Here is a 10723-nt window from a genome sequence, read left to right on the forward strand (position 1 = left end):
AGGACAGAGGAAATAACATGGAGAACTGCAATTTTTAATCTGATTCCCTCCAAGTCTGAGGAATTGCTTGCTGAAGTAGAATGATGGGCACCCTGAGGGGAAGTGACCACTTCATGCTGGAATTTGTGATTGAGGAGAGAAAAAGCTGGGCATTGTCACACACCCAGGTTTGTGGAAAGCAGATCAAAAGGACTCAGAAAGAATAGATAGTAACAGAGAAGTGATGGGCTCAAGAGGCAGAATGAGGCATGTATTTTTAGATATGGTCAGTGTAGGGATTTGTTTTGCTTGATTATAAGTATTTGTTCTGAGTTTGTTTTTTTAATTTTGGGGGGTGGGGTAGGGATAGGATTTCTTTGCCCTCACCCCAAATGAGAAGAGAAGAGAAGAGTAAGAAGGCCAAAAGGAATCATAGACAAACAAAACAACTTTCAAAGGTACATATTGAATTTATTATATACTTAAAAAGAAAAGCAAGCTGTATAGAATAGGAATTTTTTATTTTCTAATTTAATTCTTTTCTCCTGTTCTGTTAAAAATGGAGAAAATTATTTTTTAAAGGAAGAAAGTATGTAAAAATGTCATGGATTAAAATTCTTCAGGGAAAATTGGCCCAAGAGAATAAGCAGCTCACAAAGATGAAATACTAAAGAGAGAAATAAACAATCCCAATGAAGAAAAAGGGGAAGTTGTCTAAAGATATTGATGTGAATGTGCAGGGAGCTTATTGACCAACTTAGAATCATAAAAGATCTGCAAAGAAGATGGAAACAAGGGCACATCACACAGGATGAATATTAAAACATGGCAGAGTTGTATCAAAGGAATGTCAAAATTGTCAACCTTCAAAATAAGCCAAGGCAAAGAAAGCATAAAGGGTGACGGAGGGAGAGAGAGAGAAAGAGAGAGACAGAGAGAGACAGAGAGACAGAGAGACAGAGACAGAGACAGACAGAGACAGACAGAGACAGAGAGAAATGATACTTTGAAGGACAGAAAAGGATTAAAGAAGGATCAGATCTACCTACCAGGACAGATGGCACAATAATAACAGAATATGAACAGAATGCCAAATGATTTAATTCTTTTTGGTGGCATAGTGGATAGAGTACTGAGCTTGTAGTCAGAAATTACTTGAGTTCAAATCTAACCTCAGACATTTACTAATTGTATGATCCTGAACAAATCTCTGAACCTCTCTCTGACTCAGTTTCCTTAACTGTTCAATGTGGACAACAACCAGATCTATCTCCCAGGGTTGTTGTGAAGGTCAGATAAGATGTTATTTATAAAGTGCTTAGCATAGTGCCTGGAAAGACACCATATTAATACCTAGTCCCTGCTCTTCTCCAATCCCCTCCCCACCACCACCACTCCTAAATCATACCCCCCCCCATCTTTTGCTTGTGTTCTCTGCCAAGGAGAATTTTTATTTCGAACAGAAAGTACAAAGATGATTAATCAGAAATAGTAACCCAAGATAAATATGGCTGTAATAAGAATGTGCCTTTGACGAGTTTTAGTTACCAGACCCAAATGAACTACCTTCAGAAGTACTGAAAAAAGGATTGAAGAAGGGTAAATGTGCCAGTTTTCAAATAAAGGAAACTTAGTCTGTAAATGCTGGACTAATGAGACTGACTTGAATTTCTGGTAAAATTCCAGGATGTATTATTAACAGAATAGTTAGTGAATATCTAGAAAAGGAAGCCGTGATCACAAACAGCTTCATTAAGAGCAGGTCATGCCAGACTAACTCCATTTCCTTTCTTTTGACCCGGTTACCAGAATAGTAGATCTGGAACTACCATAGATACAGTTTGCCTAGAATTTTAGCAAAGTGTTTGTCAACGTCTCTCTTGCTACTCTTGTGATCAGAAGGAAGAATTAGGAGCCAGATATAAGTGGTAATTGGGTTGATTTGGAACTTGTAAGGTAATTTTTGTGTGTACCGGTATGGCAAGGTAATTTTATTTCCAATACAAAATGACTAGAGACATTGTGTATACTCCGTATTTTAATCACATTCAAGTGATACTTTTTAAAAAAGTTACAGTCCAGGTTGAAGATCTTATTTTATTCCATCTCTGATCAAATGTTCCTACTTTCACCATGGTTCAGTGCTGGAGATGATTAGTCTCCTTCAGGCTCATCCTCCTGTGAAGACACTGGACCCCCGCACTGGGTGGAGTAATTGGTTCTTCCTTCTCAGATGCCCTCTGGAGACTTACTACTTCATATATGGCATCCCCAGCCCTAGCATGGGCTCTTCCCTCAGGCTGTTTCAGCTTCATAAAGAAGGTCTCAGTGAAAGTCTTTCTGCTGAAGTACCAGAAGCTCTCATTGGTGGGGTACACATGCACCAGCATCTCTAATAAGAAGCGAACTGGCTCCACCACTTCAGTGATGTCCATGACCACAGCCACAGTCATGAACACCCTTTTATCTTTAGGTGTTTCTAAAGTCTTGTGGTTCTGTGAATTGAATTTAGTCTTGTTTGCTGATGAGAGACAATGCATCATGGCGGATGGTGAGTTAACCTTGAAGACTTGAGTTTAAGTCCTACCTCTAACGCATACTGGTTGTGTGGTCCTGGTCAATCCACTCAACCTTTTAGGGTCTGGGGCAACTCCTAAGACTATAATCCTCAGAATTATTGTTGCGCTGCTTTCATAGAGGGAGTTTCCTTAGCAGAAGCTCCCCATGCCTATAGATTTCAACAACTATATATATATGTATGTATGTCCCTGTGTATGTTTCATGATATGGGGTGGGGAGTGGCCCTCTTATGGTCAGTCTACAGTCCTGGACGAGCTGGCCCACTACTGTGAATATAGTATGTTGTGATCAATTAATAGTGGTTAATTATTAGCTAATAGCTGGGACAGCTCTGTGGCTCACTGAGCTTAGCATCAGAAAGCCTTATCTTCCTAAGTTCAAATCCACCTCAGACACTTACCAGCTGTGTGACCCTGGGCAAATCACTTCACCCTGTTTGCCTCAGTTGCTTCTTTGTGAAAATGAGTTGGAGAAGGAAATGGCACACTACTCCAGGATCTTTGCCAAGAAAATCTAAAATGCAGTCATGAAGAGTTGGACTCCCCTGAAAAACGATTGAACGACAAAACTGTTACTTAGTTGGGGATACATGACAGCTGAGCTCAAAGTCTTATGGGACTAGAACACAAGTCTTATGGGACTAGAATACAAGTTAGGCAGAGAGGAATCACACAGAAGAATAATAAAGAGAAAATAGTGAAGGAGAATAGTGAATCAATAAGGAACCAGAAGAGGGCTAGAGATAAATTTCATCAACTATATCCATGCTGGATTGTTCATTAGAAACATTGGACATGTGCCTAGGGGCCCCACATGTCGGGGGAGGGGGGTAGCAGTAGGGACAACAAAGTGGTTTACTTGAGTGTCTTCTTTTCTTTGCTACCCAGATCATTTTTCTTTTATCTGGAGCTCCTGGGTCAGGATCATGAAAACCAAAGTGTCTGTTTCTTCCTCTCTTTCAACCTTGGAGACCAGATATAATTACCCAGATAGGTAATGGAGGAGGAGAGATTTATCCCTAAAAACTCCTGGGTTTTTAGCCCTAAAAACTCCCTCCTAGGAGGGAAGTAGAACTTCTCCATAAGGCTCCTGAGGCAAGACAAAGAAGGAAGTGGCAATGAATTAAAGACAAGAACATCCCACTTCCTTTGTGCCTTTCCCACATGGAACATATCTGACCTTCGCTGGTCCTGTGGACTCATTCTATCAAGAGCATGATTCAACACAAACAGGCTATAAGAACTGGGAATCAATCAGCAGTATCACAAGTTACAGGTTCCAGCCTCTGTCAGAGCCATGAATTTCATACATAAAAGCATAGGATGGAATTCTAATTTATTCAAAGCATGAAGAGAATAAAAACAAAACTGGTTCTAGAGATAAAGTGGGTTCATTTATGTGTATGTTCATTCAGCAAACATAGTTATACATTCTAGGAGCAGAATAATGGTGGAGCTGAGGTATATACAGAGCTTACATAACAGTCCCTGCCTTCAAGAAGGTTACAGTCCAATAGGGTAATAAAGCAAGAACATAGATAGTAAACCTTAATGAATAGATAACACATCATGCATGCATTAGAGAGGTAAAAGACCAAATTGTTCCGTCTGTTTGTGCTGAATCATGCAGTTGACTGAATGAGCCAACAGGGCCAGTGAGATTGAATTACCCTAATTCTTGGAAAATTAACAGATGTGCTTCGTGTGGGAGGAGGAAATGGAATGTTCTTGTATGCCCTTCTCTGTCATTTGCTTCTTTGTTTTGTGTCTTAGTGAATCTTGCTACAGATTGTGTCCCACTCTTAACCTATCCAAGATCCAAAAAAGGTTTCCTGAAGAAAATGACATTTAACTTGGCTTTTAATGTGAGGAAAGAAGGAAGGAAAGATAGGAAGGAGGAAAGGAGGGAGAAAGGAAGAAAAGGAAGGAAAAAGGGAGGGGGAGAGAGGTAGAAAAGGATGAAGAGAGGAAGGAGGGAAGGAAGGAAGGAAGGAAGGAAGGAAGGAAGGAAGGAAGGAAGGAAGGAAGGAAGGAAGGAAGGAAGAAAGGAAGGAAGGAAGGAAGGAAGGAAGGAAGGAAGGAAGGAAGGAAGGAAGGAAGGAAGGAAGGAAGGAAGGAAGGAAGGAAGGAAGGAAGGAAGGAAGGAAGGAAGGAAAGGAGAGAGAGGGAGAGATGGAAGAAGGAAGGGAAAGAGAGATGAAGGGAGGGAGAAAGGAAGGAAGGAAGTGAGGATATAAAGAAGGAACAGAGGGAGGTAAGGAGGGATGCAGAGAAGGAGGGAGGAAAGAAAAAAGGAAGGAAGGGAGAGAAGGAAGGAAGAACTGTATATAGGATTAAGGAAATGAAAATTCACTGGCAGCATGTCAAGGTTAATTTGAGGGTGGAAGAGAGTGGAACTATTTAAACCATTCAAATTGTTCATGTAGGTGGAAGAATATAAGTTCCTTGAGGGTCTTTTAAAAAATTGTCTTTTATTAATATACATCAAATATAGTGAAGTGCTTAATAAATGCTTGGTGAATTGGAGTAGATTAGATTGGGTTAATAATGAAGCCACTAAGGATGATGACAATGAGAAAAGAGAGGAAGGAAGACATGGGGAGAAAAGGTAGAATTAGAAGTGGCACAATATATTCTCGAGTAGTGAGGTTAGAGTATGAGGTTTTATCACTTCAGAATAATTTCATTTAAAATCCTAATGGCATCAATAATTTTATTAGTGAAAAGTATAGTTAATATGAATATTAGCATCTTGATGCCTAGGAGCTCAAAGGCATCTTAATCTGTCCTTAGATCCCATTGATTGGCTTCTGAAGATCCCCACCAGGTATATTCTCATGATGTCAACCACTAGGCAAAAAGATACCCTGGTTCAAAGCATCTCATGTTACATATAAGGTAAAAGTATCCATATATATGTGTTATGTCTATATCATGTGATATATAATGTTATCTCATTTGAGCCTCCCATTAACATTGGGAGATTAGTGCCATTTTTATCTGCATTTCACAGAAGAGGAAACAGCCTTAGAGAGGTTAGGTGAGAGGTTGCCTAGGGATACACAGTTAATACATGTCCAAGGCAGGATGGAATGCAGGTCTCTTGGACTCCAGGTCTGGCTATTTCTTCGTTGTGCAACTTAACTGACTTTTAAGGCTAGGGAATAGGGGGAATAAAGGCAGAACAATATATGTTGGGAGTGCAGAGAGTGGTCTTGTTTGACCAGTTCCTAGAAAAAAGCAGAAAGCAACATTGTACAGTGGCTAGAGAGCCATCCTCGGAGATGGGAAATCTTACCTTGAATTCATTCTGGCTTCATAATCAGGATCAAGTCACTTAACCTGAGAGTTCCAGACAATAGTCTAAGACTAGACGTTAGAGTATAGGTGATAGCCTGTATTTGTAGGGAGATTTCCCTCATCTGAGAGTTCTCTGCTCCAGTGGAATCACAGTTCCAGTCTTTATCCATCCTTAAGAACATACAAAGGGGAATAATAAGAGATAAGGTTAAAAAATAGGATGGCACCAAATTGTGGATGAAAAAGGAGACTAAATTTTATTCAACAGGCCTTAAGGAGCTACTGAAGGTTTTTGAGCAGAGGAGTGACATGGCCAGATCCCTTCATAAGGCAACTGAGTCTGGAAGTTTATAGGTTGTAAAGGAAAGTGAGTAAATGTAGTAAAAACTATTAGAACAATAGAAATATTGTTTGAAGATTGGCTTGTCCATATCTACCTCTAGAAAAAGAACTGACACATAGAAATAAGATATAATTTTGTATAAACAAATATCTTTTTGTCAAATGACACCTTTACTGGCAGGGGGAGGGAGAGGGGAAGTTAACTGAGTATTTTAATGAAACTAGTAAATAAATAAATTTAAATTAAAAAATAAATCCTGATAAGTGATAAAAATAAAAATTTAAAAATAAAACCTTTTGGGAGACAATGTCTTTTTGTCAAATGATACCTTACTTAGTAGGATGAGGAGAGGGAGAGAGGGAGTTACCTGCGTATTTTCATGTAACAAGTAAATAAATAAATTTAAATTAAAAAAAATCCTGGTAAGTGATTAAAAATAAAAACTAAAACCTATTAGGAGACAATGGCAATGCCAGAAGAGAAGTGATAAGGTCCTAAATTAGGGCAATAGGAACACAGAAAAAAAGAGTAAATTTGAGAGATTCTAAGAATATGAAATGAATAGGGCTTAGTAATTGCTCTGAATGATGAGCAAGTGGGAAAAGTCACAAAATAACCCTAAAGGCTGGACCTGGGTGAATGGGAGTTCCTTAGAAATATGTTCTTTCCCTGGATCCGCCTTTCATTACACACATGGTGTTGGGAAAGCTTCTCTGGACTTGTTATTTTTTTACATTTAATTTTTTCTCGATTACATATAAACAAAAATTTTTATGTTTGTTTTTAAAAGATTTTGATTTCAAAAATTTCTCCCTCCCTCCCCTGCCTCCCTTGAGAAGGCAAGCAATTTAATTAGATTATACTATGTAGTCATGCAAAACATTTCCATATTAGCCATGTTGAAAAAGAAAATGCAGATAAAAAAAAAGCTGGAATAATAAAGACAGTTTTAAAAAGGTATGCTTCAATTTGCATGCAGACTCCTTCAGTTCTTTTGCTGGAATTGGATAGAATTTTTCAGTCTAAGTCCTTCAAAATGTTTTTGGATCGCTGTATTGCTGAGACTAGCTAAATCATTCACAGTTGTTCATTGTCCAATATTGATATTACTGTGTACAATATTCTCCTGGTTTTGCTCATTATACTTTTCATCAGCTCATCTAAGTTTTCCCAGATTTTTTTAAAACCCTTACCTTCCATCTTAGAATCAATACTATGTATTGGCTCCAAGGCAGAAGACTGGTAAGGGCTAGGCTATGGGAGTTAAATGACTTGCCCAGGGTCACACAGCTGGGAAGTGTCTTAGGCCAGATTTAAACCTAGAACCTCCCATCTCTAGGCCTGACTCTCAATCCACTGAGCTACCCAGCTGCTCCTACATAGCTCACTCTAATAGGGCTTGAAAGTTCTTTCTGAATGTCTCTTCCTGGAGAAATCAGTAAACACAGTTAAGATGTTTCTAGCTGAGGCAGGATTCCCTAACCTCTAATTCTCACCCAACTAATGGTCTTTATTAAGTAGATTTTTTTTCCTTCAAATTTTAGGTCTTTAAGAAAGGGTTATGTAGTCTTGGCTCTGACTGAAGTCCTTGGATGTGGAATCTCTGAGGGCACTTCACAGCAAGGTAAACATCACGTCTGTGAGAGTCGAGGCAGCCCCCCGACCCGCAAGGAGGGAAAGAGGCTGAAGCTTGAGAGCCTCAATGAAATCTCTCAACACCGTATTCAGATTTATCTCATTCAGACTCTGATGAAGATGAGATATCCAAAGAACAAACCAAGGTCCTGACAGCCAGCATGCCATTTAATGTTATTGGTTCTAACCAGCTCGTTGAGGTCAAAGGAAAAAAAAGATCAGAGGCCACCTGTATCCTTGGAGTGGTTCAAGTTGAGAACCCAGAAAGCAATGATTTCCTTAAGTTGCCAACTGTGTTGGGAACACACATGTAGGACCTGCAAGAAGTGACCCAGGATTTGCATTATGAGAACTTCTCATTGGAGCAGCTGAAACGTAGCCATAGACTTGAAGGGGACCAGGTGGTCAACAAGGACTGGATCCTTCAGTAGGAGGCTGAGCAGCAAAGGATGCAGGAGATGATTGCACAGATGCAAGCCCAGATGCAGATGAAGCCTGAGACACGTGAGAGCCTCCATGGATGGAGGCACAAGTTGTGTATGATTCTTTTGGAAGTGGGATTGGTGCTTTGTTCTGTGTTAACTATACTAGTGACCTTGAAGACACAGGACCTTTCAAGGGAGCCCCGCCAGACAATGGCATGCATCCTGCAAGGAAATGGCTCAGTCCTTTAACCAAAAGGGAAAGAAATATACTAAAACACAAACTTGAAAAAAAAAATAAAACAAACTGTGAACAAGGAAAAGGGAAGGTGCTACCCAGAAATCAGTCCCCAAAGCAGCTGGTTTTCTGGTCCCAGCATCTTTCAAGTCTCTCTCCTTCTCTCTCTGTTACAAAACTTCTGCAGTTAGTTAAATTGTCAAGTTGATCATAAAATGTGACAAATGAAAAATAACCATTACTTGTCATGGAAAGAGTCTGAGGTTCTTAGTGTCATTCCTTTGAGAGTATTGGACCTAGGGAACAAGGGAAGGCAAGTTGTGTCTCAGAGCCTCCTGGGGCTCTAAGAATGATATAATTCAACTGTCCTAAGGCTGGAGGGTTCATTGAATATTCAGCTGGGTAAGGAAAAGACAAAAGCAGAGACCAAGAATAATGATTTAATGTGATTTAATTAAGTACCATTTGTGGAAGATTTTCTAGGTCATCAATCTGCAATCTTCCTATTCCAGATTATTGCTCTCTGGGAGGTTGATGGGTTGCACTTTCCTTTGCTGAAACAGGCAGAAAGATATCAGGGATTTAATGTCCAGAGTCACTATCTGAGGCAAGGGCTGCTGCCTAGAAGACAAGGAGCCCCAGGGAATGGAAGGCAGACTAAGACTGGGATTTGGGATTGAGTTAAGAGATGATATGCAGATTTAGCCTAAAAAGTGATTCCTCCATGAATCATAGAGCCTTCAAGCTGGGAAAGAATAAATGTCTTACAGTCTAGCCCCCTCACTTTACAGATTAGGAAACTGAGGGTCACAGGAGGAGAGACAACTCACGGTTACACAGCCAATTATTGGCAGAGCTGGAATTAGAACCCAAATCTTTCTGATTTCTTGTTCAGCCATCTTTGTACCACACCAGCTTGTTTCTTAATGGAATTCAGTTAAATTCAATAAACATTTGTACTTACTGCTAAAGAAGATAGATATACTAACACACACACATAAAATAGATACCAATATTTTAGGTAAGCTGTATATAGTTATCCCTTCCATATGATGGGGGTAAGGGTGTGGTACCCCTGAGATCTGGAAAATCTGCATGAAATTTTTTGGCCCTTCCTTTGTACCAGGGAAGAAATCTAAATTTTTTCTTTTTTCTTTTATGGAATGGTTATAGAACCTTATTGTAAAATCTGGGTTAAGTACAATATATATATATTTTGTGCATTTCTAAATTTATAAACTTTTTTGTGTTGGCTGCTTTTATGCAGCTTCTGTAACCCCCCCCCCCCAAATTCCCATTTAATTTTTGATGCTGACCTGTGATGTATCAAAATCATGATGGGCAAAGTCATGATATGGATACAGACACACACATACATTAATGGAAGACCTGATAGGAGTGAAAGACTCAAGATAGAGAGAAACGTATATATTTGGACTTGGCCAAGGCACGAATTTGTTTTACTTTATATATTAGTTATAAGGCTTCTCTCTCTCTCTCTCTCTCTCTCTCTCTCTCTCTCTCTTTCTCTCTCTCTCTCTCTCTCTCTTTCTCTCTCTTTTTCATTTTAGGGAGTGGGTGGGAGGGAGAAAAAAAATTAAAGCTTGTTAATTGAAAAAACATTAGAGCAAAAGAGGAAAGAGAAAGCAGTAGAAAGCAAAACTTTCTGGGGGTGAAGGGAGAGGAAGGAGAGTTATTCCATTCTCTTGGGACCTCTGTCCTTTCAGGTTTGCTCTCTCTTTTTTAGTCAGTCTTTTCATCATCATCCCAATTTCCTTCTTTCCTTCAGTCTTCTTATTCCTCTAGCTTCTTGTCCACCATGTTTTTCTCAGAGTGAATGGTAGAAATGGTAGAAATGGAGACAGGATGCTTTGGGTCTGTAGGAATGCAAACATAGAAGACAAAATCCCATGGGGTCCCTTCTTTGGCAAGAGTGGGGCAAAACTTATTCCTCCCCAATCCCTGCCCCATATCTCCTTCTGTGATACTTTCTGACTTTGTTTTGTTCTCATCCTCCAAAAGTCTAATTCCTTAGACTTGTAAAACCCCAGACTTGAAAAGAACCTAGGATCTAGATCCCTGCTGGATGGATGAATCTCTCCTATGACATTTCTGCCAAGTGGCCATCTAAGTAGCATGGAACAATGGAAAAGATGCTAGATTTGGACTCTGACAATCTCAGCTCTATCACTTAATGCTCGTGGGGGCTTTGGGAAAATCTCTTAAC

The 10723-nt window shown here is 39.6% G+C and overlaps 1 pseudogene; it reads left to right on the plus strand.

Moving 5' to 3' along the window:
• The first annotated feature begins 2520 nt into the window (after positions 1–2520).
• On the plus strand, positions 2521–8669 carry LOC100617019 (septin-2-like; annotated as a pseudogene).
• Positions 8670–10723: the final 2054 nt, after the last annotated feature.

Source organism: Monodelphis domestica, chromosome 1 (assembly GCF_027887165.1).
Source record: "Monodelphis domestica isolate mMonDom1 chromosome 1, mMonDom1.pri, whole genome shotgun sequence".
Lineage (NCBI taxonomy): Eukaryota > Metazoa > Chordata > Mammalia > Didelphimorphia > Didelphidae > Monodelphis > Monodelphis domestica.